This window comes from Peromyscus leucopus, chromosome 20 (assembly GCF_004664715.2).
Source record: "Peromyscus leucopus breed LL Stock chromosome 20, UCI_PerLeu_2.1, whole genome shotgun sequence".
Taxonomy (NCBI): Eukaryota; Metazoa; Chordata; class Mammalia; order Rodentia; family Cricetidae; genus Peromyscus; species Peromyscus leucopus.
Window position 1 is genome coordinate 24,882,933 of NC_051080.1, and position 12,830 is coordinate 24,895,762.

Here is a 12,830-nt window from a genome sequence, read left to right on the forward strand (position 1 = left end):
CTGATCATTCTCTTGGCCTGCAGTGTTGAGCAGCAATTGGTATAAGGTGAGCTGAGAAGACAAGCATGACTCACAGACACCACTGAAACCCTTCCAGAAACAAATTTAAGCCACAGGACAGAGGCTTCTGAGATATTGCAACTATAGCACTGGACTGGGGAAGTTTGAAAATAACAAGACTAAAAAATTAAATAGGCTCCTGCTATACCAATTTATTCAGTACTTGGTGAGAGGGACAGTGGACAGCCAGTGGCACTCTCCACAGCCATCTGTGTCTGCCCCAGGCAGCTTCATTCTGGGCTTTTGGCAGCACAAGATGAGGGAAATGTGGCCACAGGCCATGAGAGTCTCCATGAGGCTTAAAGTAGGGATGGTGACTCAATCATACTTTCCTGTTAGAAAGATCACTGTGGTTTCTGAGTAGAAAATAGATAAGATGGGAGGCTGGATGTCGGAAGGAAAAATGATATGCAGAAGGCGGGTTAGGAGGTAAATATACTCATTTTGAGTTTTTGAAAGAGAAATGATGAACTAGGATGTATTAAAGAAATATTTAGGGGGCAAGATGGGATTATGTAGCTGACAGGTGAGGATGTGGCAGGTGAAGTTGAGAAACGCATAGAGATGGCCTTCAGGTTACCTTCATTAGATAACAATGTTAGAGCTGATGGGAAGAACACAGTGAAAAGCTTATGGAAAAATCAGTTAGGGCAGCCTGGCAGAAGGTGTGTATAAAGCAGAATGAAGCTAAAGAGAAGGTTAGTCAGGAGATACAAGCATGGGGCTCAGCAGCATGCCAGTGGTCAAGAACAAGAGATACTCTCCCATCACCTAGCAAGAGATTTAGCAGAATCACGGTGATGGATAGAAGACCCCTTGGGGATGAGTAGAGACAGACGAGTGCAAGAAGAGGAAAAGGATGCCAGAGTTGTGAATCTACCTGGGAGAGTGATGTCACAGAGACTGAGATGTTCATAAACAGAGACTGGCAAATGGAAAGTTCCTAGAAGGTTTGTTCCCCCGTTAATGTCTTTATGGATCTAGTGCTCCAGTTTCTCATGGCAGAAACTGTGTAGTTGAGAAAACATGTATATGGAGGGCAGTTTGAACTGGAGGGCACAGTCCTTACTGGGGTTTTGGTGCCATTTATACAAACTTTATTGTAGTATTTTCTAATGAAATAGCATCATGCAAAATTCTTTGCATATTTTTTTTATTCATAGTGATAATGTTAAGTAGGACATCCTGAGTTCTTTTCTATTGAATGAACAAGGTTAAAGAATCTTTTAGGAAAAATACCATGAATGAAACTCACACACACACACACACACACACACACCAGAGCCTTGCAATAGTTTAATGTCTAGGCTGGGTTATTAGTAAGTAGAAAAGCTAAAACTTTATACCTGATCCTAGATTACAATGCACATGTCATAAATACCTAGCTACCAGTTTCTTTGTCACTAGAAACTCCTGGGGCTGTAAGTTTCTCAATGCATTCTGTTCACTGTTTGCCAAGAGTGCACACACTAAGAATGAATCTTCATCTTCTGGTTTTCTGACTAATTGCTTGCCACTTTTTGAGCTTCACATTCATACCACTACACCTCTCACCCAAGAGATCTTGAGGGATACCTTGAGATTTGCATAAAGTCAATCAGAACTCTTAGGTAAATAGAAGGCAATCTGTATATGCTGTGATTATGTAAGAAGTTCATTGTCAGGTGGAGAGAGATTGTTCCAGTTTTCTAATATAATTGTTGTGTCTTGTGGGAAGGAAACAGCCATTTGTAGCATCCTAAGGTGAGGATAATGACATTTGGGAGCTGTCATTTCCTTGGAAACTGTGCATGTAGATTATGGCCTCTTTCCCAAAGTGAACATTGTCAGGAAGCAGAGATGACACAGTGATTCCTTGTACTTCACTCTCAGGCAATCCTCTGATCCCTCCTCAGCTGATAAGGGATGAAGGAACTAACCCTTTACTGAGTTTTTTTAGAGAGAGAGAAAAGATTGCATTTCTTTATGACATCTGTCAGCTTGAAAGAGCGATGAATCACAGCAGAATGGCATTTTATATTTAGTAATTCATTTCCCCTTCTGATCAAGGTGACAAATCTTGTGCAAAATAGCTCTCCATGACTCACATCAGCTTTTTAAGATGTTAGCAACAAAGTTTGACGAATCGTTATCAACTGAACTGCAATGGTATACACAATTTATCTCAGCTATTAATAAGACATGCAGCCTTCCTTTGCTTCCAAGCATAATTATTTCTTTCCTTCGGCATACCTCTCACAACATGGGAGATGTGCCTCAGACTTGACAGAGCCCCCATGGGCCGTGTCAAAGGCAATGCTTCTAGATTTTAGCACATGGAGGTACCTTGGGATGGATTCTAGTTGTAAGACAAAAGTGAGACACGCATCAACATTGATGTAAAATAGCATGATAAAATAATTCTACTGTTACTATATTATTAATTCATTTATATTAGATTTATACAATGAAATTACAAAAGATGGAGGAGTGTTAACCATTCAGAAGGTCCTGGGTCACCCTTTTCTAGTTTCCTGTGCCTAGAGTCTAGATTTTGTATGTTCAGTACTTTTGACCGGCTGTACCAAATCCAACCTCTGTATTTAATAATTAACTCGTGTTTTTCAACTGACAGTCAGGAAACAGGCACTAACGTAGAAAGCTGAATAAGGCCTGGTCCCTGGATTATAAGGAACTTACAGACCCTGGGAAAGTCAATAATATTAACTATTCAGTTTTGATTTCACATAGGCTTCTCTGGGAGTGTGAGACCATAGGATAAGAGCCTCAACAATTTTGCATGTTTCAACTCACAGACCATACAGAGTAGTGGCCGTTTGATTTTCAGCATAGTACAGGAATCAAACAAAGCAGAGAATCAGTAATTGGTGGCCTGGGTTTGAATCTTCAGTCAGGGACTTTGGATGCTGTGTTTGCCCATGTGGCCCTCCGTTTTCTGATATGTAATACACAAAGATGGCTCTCACTCTCAGTAGAAGTTGGAAGACTGAATCTAACTGTGTGTAGTGGAATCTTAGCAGTGGGGTCAGAGAAGAGTCATGCTGAAGGCCTGCTTCTGAATGAAGAAACGAATGCCTGTGCCAGGCTAGATACCCAAATTTTGGTATGCTTTGACAAACAAGCACTGAAGACATGGTTGGACTTGAATGCCAGTTATGAGATATGTCACCACCACTACCCTATGATGGACAAAGAGCCATATTTTCTTGTGTTTACATATACTTACATGCTGCCACAGGGAGAGGGGTCCTTCAGTTGTGTTTTATTGTTATCCCTGCCTGACCCCTCCAGACCTGGTATGAGTACCTGCTTGATCCTTGTCAGTGAGAAGTGCATTCAGTGACAGATTAAAGATAATTCAGGCAGCAAGTATACCCAAGGGTCTTCTTGATTTTTGTGCAACTTGCACTGACAGATATTAAAGGATCCAGCCCCCTCCACATCCTTGTTTGGTGTTAAGACTTACTTAGGAAAATGGAAAGGTACATGTGCCAGCCAGCTTCCTGTGACTGAATCAAATCTGAGATGAAATCAAGTTCTAAAGAGAAAAGGTTCATTCGGGTTCATGGTTTGGGAAACATCAGTCCAGAATCAGCTGTCTGTCACTGTGAACCTGTGCGGAAGTCTCCCATTGTGGCTGAAGGGTGAGTGGAACAAAGCAACAGAATGCAAAAGGTAGAGTGAGACTGAAACCCCACAACTCCTCTCAAGGACGTGAAGGACTCCCAGTAGCTCCCAGTTCTTGAAACATTTAACTACTTTTCAACAGTGGCAAGCCAGAGAGAAAACCTTTAATGTGTGGGTCCTTAGGGACATCCAGACTCAGGCTACAGCCATGTAGAAATGAGGGGTGAATGAAGGGCTACAGGGCATGCTATTACGCACCTTGAGTTCTACTTTGGGAACATTCCATTCCAATAGGCAGTATAGTATGGGCCATATTGCTGACCCAAAAACACAAATGTTCAGGGAGGCGGGGCGGCACAGCAGAGCCAACTGGGAGAGACCCAGTGGGCGACCACTGCCACCATGAACCCTGAGTATGACTACCTGTTCAAGCTGCTTTTGATTGGTGACTAGGGCGTGGGCAAGTCTGCCTGCTCCCGTGATTAGCTAATGACACATACACAGAGAGCTGTATCAGCACTATTGGGGTGGACTTCAAGATTCGAACCATTGAGCCAGAGGGCAAAAACCATCAAACTTCGTATTTGGGACACAGCTCATCAGGAATGGTTCCAGACCATCACTTCCAGCTACTACGGGGGGGGGGGGGGGGCTCACAGCATCATCTGACGTCACTGACCAGAAATCTTATGCTAACGTGAAACAGTGGCTACAGGAGATAGATCACTATGCCAGTGAGAACGTCAATAAACTCCCAGTAGGCAACAAGAGTGATCTCACCACCAAGAAGGTCATGGACAACACCACAGCCAAAGAATTTGCAGACTCTCTGGGTGTCCCCTCCCTGGAGACAGGTGCCAAGAATGCCACCAATGTTGAGTAAGCGTTAATGATGTCTGTAGAGATCAAAAAGCAGACGGGGCCAGGAGCAGCTTCCGGGGGTGAACAGCCCAACCTGAAGATCGACAGCACCCCTGTGAATCCAGCTAGTGGTGGCTGTTGCTAGGAGGGGCACTTTGGGAAGGGATGCCTTCTCCAGATGAAGCCCCTGGAGGGGTCAGGAAGTGCCTTCCTCTCCTAGGGCATTTGAGTCTGTGGCTTTGGGGTGTCCTGGGCTTCCTATCGTGCTCTGGCCCATCTGCCTTCTGCTCTGAGTCCCAGTTCTGTCAGGGCCCCCATGGAGGACATGCGGGACTTGTGGCTGGGGGTGGTCACAGTGACTGCTCTGCTGCTGCCTCTAGGTACCTTGAGAAGACGCCCACCACACATTGTTTGGAATGAGGGCTCCGCTGTCTGTCACTCACCCCCATGCATGCTGCAGTGGGTTTCTCTTTTCCTTTCTCCCTTCCCAATAGCTGAGGGCCTCCCTCCCTCTGCTGCCCCTGGCTGCAGGCAGTGGCCAGGGGATCCAGGGCCTTAGATCCAGGGTGTTGCATCAGACCTCAGGACAGGGGAGGGGGCTATCAGAGCCCACCTTTTCCTTACCCTTGACTCCCTCTACCGCTCCCACACTCAGCTGCTGCTGGGTCTTGAGCACAACTAGGGTAGGTGAGCGGGCAGTGTCTCAAGCACAGAGGGAGCCTGCATCTGCCTGCCCTGCCCTGCCAGAGCCAGGCCCATGTGTTGCCTGCCCACCAAGCCCCTTTGTCCCTGAGAAAGGTGAAGGCAGAAGGTCCACTGTGCCAAAGGCCCAGCACCAGCCTTAACCCTCTCTCTGCCAGCACCACTCTTCTTTCCTTGAGGCAGCACATCTGGCTTCTTCTCCCTCCATTCCTCAGCCTGAGGGGACCAGACTTTCTTCTCTGGGGAGTATGGGGGACACTTGGGGTTGTGGGACTCTTTGCCCCTCCCCACTCAGAATCCAGACCCCCACCCTCTGGCACCGCTTCCTGCAGAAAACCTTTGGTCTTTACCTAATAATCCATGTCCTTCGTGCTGTCTTCTCGCCCTTCTTACCCTACACCCTTCCCTCCCTTCCAGTGTTCATTTAAATCCCTGGGCTGCCCCTCTGGGAGGGAGCCTCTTCTCCCAGGTTCCCCTCTGGTGTCATGTCAGGCATTTTGCAAGGAAAAGCCCTTGAGGAAAGATGGAAAAGGATGAAAAAAAATTCCACTGGCCATTGGATAAGCCAAGGATTTTTGCAAGGACAAAAAAAAAAAAAAAAAAAAAAAAGAATGTTCTGAATAATGCTGGAATTTCCCTCACATGGTGTAGTGTGAAACCTGCCACTCCCGGTCTTCATTTAGCTCCCAAAGTTTTCATAGGGCCTCTTGTGACAACTGTCACTGAACTCTTCTCCCTCCGATGAGGCATTTGCACTCTGAACCCCATTGATGAGCTTGACATTGACAATGCCATTCATATGCATATCAGTTCACAGCTTACACAGTACTTCAGGCTATCATCTCCTATTTGACACTGACAATCATCCAGTCAGGCCTATATTCTGTCTAAGGCTCTGAGAGGGGAACTCGCCCAACTTCATACAGCATATGGTGGGAGGGGACACGAGATTCGAAGTCAGTTAGTGGAGGAAGGCTTCTTCTGTAAGCACCCCCTCTCTCCTCCCCTTCTCTGCTCCTCATTCACTCTGTTTTCCCTGCCTCTCTGGCTGGCACAACTCCTCCTTGCTCTTATTCCTTACCTTGGGATTTTCCTTATCTGTTCTGACTAAATATCAACCACCTCCAACCAATCTGGCAACTACTTCCCTTTAATTGAGGGAAACATTGAACCAAAGAGTAAAAGCAAGAGGCAGGGGATTAATAAATCCCTCCATAGCTATAATTATCCATGTAAGGCAAGGGTTGGTGATTTCTAATGGCTAACAGCTACCAAGAATAATTGCCTTCCCATACAATGTCCATGCAAACTGAGGGAACTCCTGCAAAGTAAGACTGATGCACCAAGTTGCCTCCATGCCTTCCTCCAGAATCTGCTGAGTCCTTCGTCCCAGAAGGCTGTGAGGCTTGGGTTGGAGAAAGCTCCGCTCTGCTGCTGGAGATGAACAATAAAGTACATCATGTCCCTGGGACTTAGAGAGGCAGCCTTAGGCACAAAAAGAATGATGGTGAGAAGCTGGGAAAACCCAGGAAATGGTCATAGACTCCTCACCCCAGATCCAGGCTCTTGTCTCCTCCCTTTCTGGCCTGAAACTTGGTTAGTTGTCAAGTCACTCCATTGGCATGTTGAGAAAGATACCCTAAGGTTCTTGTGACCTAACACTGTTTATGAATGATGTTTTTATTACACATTTCCCCCAAACATGTACGATTAAAAGAAAAACCCATGGGGAAAATATTTCTAAGAACAAAGTAGCTCCTAGCCACAGCTTCTTCTGTGCCTTTCAAGTTGGAAGTCCCACTGAGGAAGGGTGGGGCTGCCTGTGCTGACTTCACTGTGGCTGCCACAGGGAGCTGACATCACTGTTGTCTTTGGAATTTGTCCCAGGCTCTGAGAAGAAAAGATGGTCTCCACCAAGAAATTCCCTGGCATTGGAAATGACCACAGGCAATGGTTGCCTTTGGAGCAGAAGTCTGGAGAGAATCCAGTCATCTCTGAATACCGAATACAGTGAGATGTAGCAGGAGTTTTAGAGCAGTTGACCCAGCCCTGGCAACTTCAACAAGCTGGAATTGAACACCCACACCAATATGCTAATAAAAGGTTGAAAAGCAGAGAAAGGAGATGTAATCACTGTGCTGGGAAGAGAGGTCAATAAAAGGATCTGGAAACCTGAGCTCATCATGTGTAGTGAGATGAGCTATAGATTTAAATAGGGGATGAGTTGGAACAGAGAGCAAGGAATGCATGTAATTTGGCAGTCCTAGCAAAGATGTAGTCTTTCCTATCAATGGCTCAGCTCTGGGCCCTCTAGATGAACTGATAAATTGTTAATTTGTACACAGATGCCACTTGCCCACAGGGATTAACCTGGTTCCTCCAAGATGATCTGCTCTAGGGCATAGTCTTCTCATCACAGATAATTGTTCTCATTTTGTGGATGGCTTATCCTGAAGGATTTGCTGTGTCTGGACTCAGAGGTGGCCAGGTTTAAGATGATAACTTGGTTTTGTTCCTCCAGCCTTGAATGAGGACAAGGTAGACAGGGCAGACAGACTCTTCTCAATGCTAATTGTGCCTAGATGAGGTCAAGCAGGAATCCAAAGTCAGAAGCACCAGAAATTCATATGTTTAGTTAGCTTACAAGCCCAAGTGAGCAATTAATGCATTTTAGCAAAAGCAGTTTCTAAGTGTCTGTTACAGGATTAGAGGTGAGAAGGCAGAGGGTGCCTACGGGATCTGGTTCACTTAGTTTAGTAAAAAGAAACTAAAGTCAGTCTTGGTGACACATATCTTTAATCCCAGCACTTGGGAGGCAGAGGCAGGTAGATCTCTGTGAGTTTGAGGCCAGCCTGGTCCATGTAGCAAGTTCCAGAATTGTCAGGACTACACAGTGAGAACCTGCCACAGGAAAAAAAAAATGTAGACATGGGATTTACAGAGGCATCTATTCTATTACTATTGCAGATAGTTCAATGAAGAGTGAATCCATCTCATGGAAACAGGCACAAGAAAGGCAGAAACATAGAGATGACTGTCACCATCAGCAAAGCTGCTGGATCTGGATATGTCCACGGCTGCTTTTTCTCTGGGTTCCCACTGGACCTCTCATCTTATTCCTGAGAAGCCCTCTGGATGCACACTGTGTTAGAGCCAGATGGAAGGCCAGTTGAGCTCTTGTCCCTTCTGAACTGGCATCCCCTGCATCCATGGAAGTCATGGAGTTGAAGGGTCTAGGAAGGGCCAGAGCTCTGAGACCCCATAATAAACAACAAAACTCCAAGGGTCTGTCCATGCTGGTGGACTCTGACCAAACCACTAGCCACTAAGGTTTCTAGAAGTCGAATCAACTAGCTGGTGCCTGAGATTTCAGATTTGTGTGCATGAAGAACTAGTGCTGGCAGACCTTGGTCCCTGGTTGTACAAGTCCTCAGACAACTCAGACGGGTTGCCAAGTGATGGCTGGGGGCCTGTCAGGGTATCCCTCACAGGGCCTCTTCAAATTGGTTAACAAGGAACAAGGGAAGTCCTTCACACAGCACAATGGCCAGGCCAGGTAGACTGAGGAAGAAACTGCCTGACCTGCTCAGACAACTAAGCATAAGGGTACTGCCCCCAGGAAAGCCATATGCACAAGGCATTCCTTTTCTCCCCACCAAAGGAGGAGGCACCTCGGCTTTGTTCCTTGCCCGTGTCTTCTCACTATTGTCTATTTTGTATCACAATGAGTTCGTTATGAATTCTATAAGTTAATAGACCACGCAAAATACTCCTAATGAGAATCCAGGAGTCCAGCCAGGATATGTAGGTTTGAACTGAGAGAGGTAACTAGAACATTTTCTCATTGTCTCTGTGGGTACGAAATGGGTTCATGCCACTAATATAAAGGATGGTTCCCTTTGCAAAGGAAGGAATGTTTGATATTTATGGGAAGAAGTGCCCAGGAGCATAGAGGGCAGCCAAGAGATAGAGCATAGTGATGAGTACTTCTATTTTATCTCTTCAGGTTCATTCATTATCTTCCTGGTTCCACGTGTTCATATAGAGGCTGTCAATCAGAATCTGCCTTCATTAGTTACAATGGGTTTTTGTTATCAATGGCTACATAACAGATGATCCCAAAAGTTTGTAGCTTAAAGCAATAACTTATTCCATTTCATTATTGATGTTTGCCTGAATCTAGCTCCTTTCTTCTGCTGTGGGTATATGGTATTGATGTATCCAACCTTCTTATTAAATAAGAAACACAGAAACAATGTAAAAGAGAAAGCCGAGAGGTCAGAGCTCAGAGCTAAAATCTCACCCTTCCTCCTGCTGTCCCAGCTTCGCGATAAAGAGACCTACTTCCTGTCGGTTCGTTTTTTTATAGTATGTTGTTCTGCCTTCTCATTGGTTGTAAACCCAAACACATGACTGCCTCGTCACTGTCTGAATGTACAGCCCCCTGGGTCTTAAAGGCATATGTCTCCAATGCTGACTATATCCCTGAACACACAGAGATCTTATGGGATTAAAGGCGTGTGCCACCACCGCCACACTCTTGCTATGGCTCTAATAGCTCTGACCCTGAACACACAGATATCTATGGGATTAAAGGCGTGTGCCACCACCGCCACACTCTTGCTATGGCTCTAATAGCTCTGACCCCCGGACAACTTTATTTATTAACATACAATCAAAATAATAATTCAGTACAATTAGATTACCACCACAATATGGATGCACTCTACTGAGAAGTATCTGGGGCTGGGAGGTACCTGATGCCTCTAAGACAATAAAAAGGAGGATGCACGGTCTCTTGAGCCCTGGTCACCAGAGTGGTACCTTGTCACTATTATCAAATTATAATGGGCAAATGCATCACACTGAGCTCAGATCCAGGAAGAGAGAATTTAGGAGAAACATTGTGCATAGCTAATGAAGAGAAAGAGATGTTGGCAAACCTCTCTATAGATAATCTCCTACACATTACCCCCAATCATGAATATTCACATTCCTTACATATGCAAGTGCAAAGTGCCTTTAGCTTTTTCTGCCCAGACTCTGAAAATCTCATCCAATCCTGGCATCAAGCTGAGGCTTTAAGTTCAAAATCTTGTTGCCTAGTGAAGTGTGGAGCCTGGGTACAGATATATCTGAAGCTTGATTCTTTGAAAGTACCTCCTTAAGTGCAGTTTCTAGTGATCCAGAGACCCAAGAATTATAACAAAGCTCTTCCACCCATACACCCAGTAAACAATGATGTTACGGGGCCGAAGAGCTGCATTTGGCAGTGCTTTTCATAAGAGGACACAGGGTAAATATGGAGCATTCTTATCAATCACGAGGCAGGCACTCGTAACCTGTACCCCACCTCAGGGGCTGAGTGTAATAACCATCGATTTATGTTTTATCTATTAATCTGCAGGCTGTCTAGGTTCTCTTGGGTAGTTCTGCTCCGTAGGCTGATGTCTGGTGTGATGGATAGCCTTGTCAATTTGATTGGGGTGAGAGTCGTCTAATAGCATTCTTCTGAGTGTATCTGTGAGAGTCTTTGCAGAGGTAATTGACATGTGGGCAATAATTGAGGGGCTAAAACCCACCCTGTATGTGGGCAGCCCCATCTGATAGGCTGGGGCCCAGATGGAGTAAAAGTAAAAGGAAGATGGGAGGTGGAAAAGGCAAACAATCATGTAGACAAATTTCTAAACAGAAATTAAATAAGAAACACAGAGCCAAATACCGAGGTAATAGCTGAAGATACCAGAGCGAATAGACACACTAGCCTTAGCTTACCACCAGCAGTAGCTTCCATACCAAGAGAGCTTCTTCTTGCCTAACCTGTGCTTTTATTGCCTTCCTGTTCTGCCTTCTCATTGGCTCTAAGCCCAGCCACATGACATCCTCATCACTGCCTGTCTATATAGACCTCTAGGTTTCTATAGTTGGTACTGAGGTTAAAGGCTTGTGCCATCACACTTGGCTGTGTCCTTGACCATACAGAGGCTCTGCCTGCCATACAATCAGATTAAGGGTGTGTGCTACCACTGCCTGACTTCTGTTTATGGCTATTTGACCTCTGATCTCCAGGCAACTTTATTTATTAACATACAAATAAAATACCACATTTCAGGACAAATAAAATATCACACTCATATATCATTTATCTCTGCCTTTGTCTCTCTGCTCCCCACCCTCACTGTCATGATATGAGCTGCTCTCCTCTGCCACCCCTCCCTGCCTGGATGGACAGAAGCCTCTGAAACCTGAACTGAGACACATCCTTCCCCACTAAAGTTGTAACTTGTCAGCTATTTGTTCACAGCAATGAGTAAAGTAGTGACTAGACATGTTAAGATCCTAGTCAATAATTTAGAATTTTAGTTTTCTGTAAAGCAATGTGAAATACCAAAATTTTACATGTTAATGCATTTTATAACACTTTCAAATTTTGTTGTTTTAAATTTCGGAGCTCTGTATTTTCATTTTGTATTTCATTCTGTAATCAGTTCTTGGATAATTAGCATGTCTCTGTCCTTTGGTAGCAGGTATTGGACAACAGATGGGCTCAAGACTCAAGCAAAACTATTTGCAGCACCTAGCATTTAACTTCCGGAAGTGAAAGGGTTTCTCTGTTTTGAGGGTGTGGTTGTAGGATTTAGGCGATTCCTAGAACATCTGACATGGCTTCCCTCCAATATGCCAAACCGCAGGAAAGAAGAAAAATATCTAGGACTTCCTGCTTTTTGCTTGTGTGGTCTTGTAATTGACTGTCAAGTCCAAGTTCTTTTACATGGTGACTTACTGCTTTGAGCACAGAAATGGGGGAGAAGAGTTCTGAATGCTTAGACTATAAGTCACTTCCATGGCACTCTGTTGGTTATAAAAAGTCATGGGAACATCCTAGATTTAAGAGAGTGAACACTGATATACCTGTTAATGAACATACATGAGCAGGGAAGAGGGGAATTATGGTGCTCCATACTGTAGACAGGTGACATCATGAGAGTGAGCCACTGACTCTAGATAAGTTAATCACTTTGTCCTTTCCTCTTGGTTGCCGAATGTAGACCCTGAATGGACACATGACTCTAGAAGTATGCTCATTCTACAGCATGTAGCACTTGTTACTTGTAAGTGTGTGTGTGTGTGTGTGTGTGTTGTCAGTTCTTGTTCTTTTTTCTTTAAGATACAGTAGTAGAACTTAGGCTTGGGGTGGCTTACAGTCATTGCTCCTTGGAGGCAGAAAGCACCTCCAGTGTCAAATGAAACAATCAGGAATAGGGGAGGACTGGATGGATTTATGGATATGCCAGCCTGACCCTTCACACACACTGTGTGAAGCAATGTTGTTATTATGCTTAAGTCACCTTGACTTTGGTCTTAGTCACAACCCCAAAGATACATAGCACTACTTCCTGGCATTACAGACAGGCTGCACACATTATTTTATAGCATTCTTTAAAGAATGTGGCCTTTCCTGTCACTTAAGATAAAACTATAAAAATCATTTCCACTGTCCACTTATGTATTCAGACCCAAAATCTAATTCATCAACAAATTTCTGACTCTATTGAAAACTAATGCTCAAATTCCTCTGC

The 12,830-nt window shown here is 44.6% G+C and overlaps 1 pseudogene; it reads left to right on the forward strand.

The window, feature by feature from the left end:
• Positions 1 to 4,089: 4,089 nt before the first annotated feature.
• Positions 4,090 to 4,693, forward strand: LOC114697691 (annotated as a pseudogene).
• Positions 4,694 to 12,830: the final 8,137 nt, after the last annotated feature.